Genomic DNA, 455 nt, shown 5'->3' with positions numbered 1-455 from the left:
GTGACAAGTGAGGAAACAAGCAGACGTATTATTTTGAGGCTCAAATGTCTTTGAGATTTGAAGCTTACTCTCTTCGAGAGAGAAGGATGAGAGGTGGGGAGAAAGAAAACGGGAGAGAAAGATATATGCTAAGATTAACTTCGATCGCTATCACAATAGTACCAACTGTAAGCACGCATGTGCAGAATGCAGTGTGACAATAAAAAAATATATGTTATGGCGAAAGTGCGGATAATTTTTGACTTTTCCTCGTATTATTTTATATAATGCTAACAAATTTTGGCACAAAGATAGCATTTTCTGGGGAGTGCTCAAATCGATAACATCGATCTCAGCCATTTAACTGGTTCTTATTTTATCGATATCGAGGTGGTGAAAGACAAAGTCGATCTCAGCGGGATTTAAAATTAGAACGTAGCGGCGGACGAAATGCCGCTGAGCATTTTGTCCGGCGT

The 455-nt window shown here is 39.6% G+C and overlaps 1 protein-coding gene across 1 annotated transcript in view; it reads right to left on the bottom strand.

The window, feature by feature from the left end:
• LOC106883116 (uncharacterized) overlaps positions 1-455 on the bottom strand; it is a 2,174-nt gene that overhangs the window by 1,383 nt on the left and 336 nt on the right. The gene's annotated exons all lie outside the window — the stretch shown is intronic.

This window comes from Octopus bimaculoides, chromosome 17 (genome assembly GCF_001194135.2).
Source record: "Octopus bimaculoides isolate UCB-OBI-ISO-001 chromosome 17, ASM119413v2, whole genome shotgun sequence".
NCBI lineage: Eukaryota > Metazoa > Mollusca > Cephalopoda > Octopoda > Octopodidae > Octopus > Octopus bimaculoides.
This window is presented reverse-complemented; position numbering and strand designations above follow the sequence as displayed.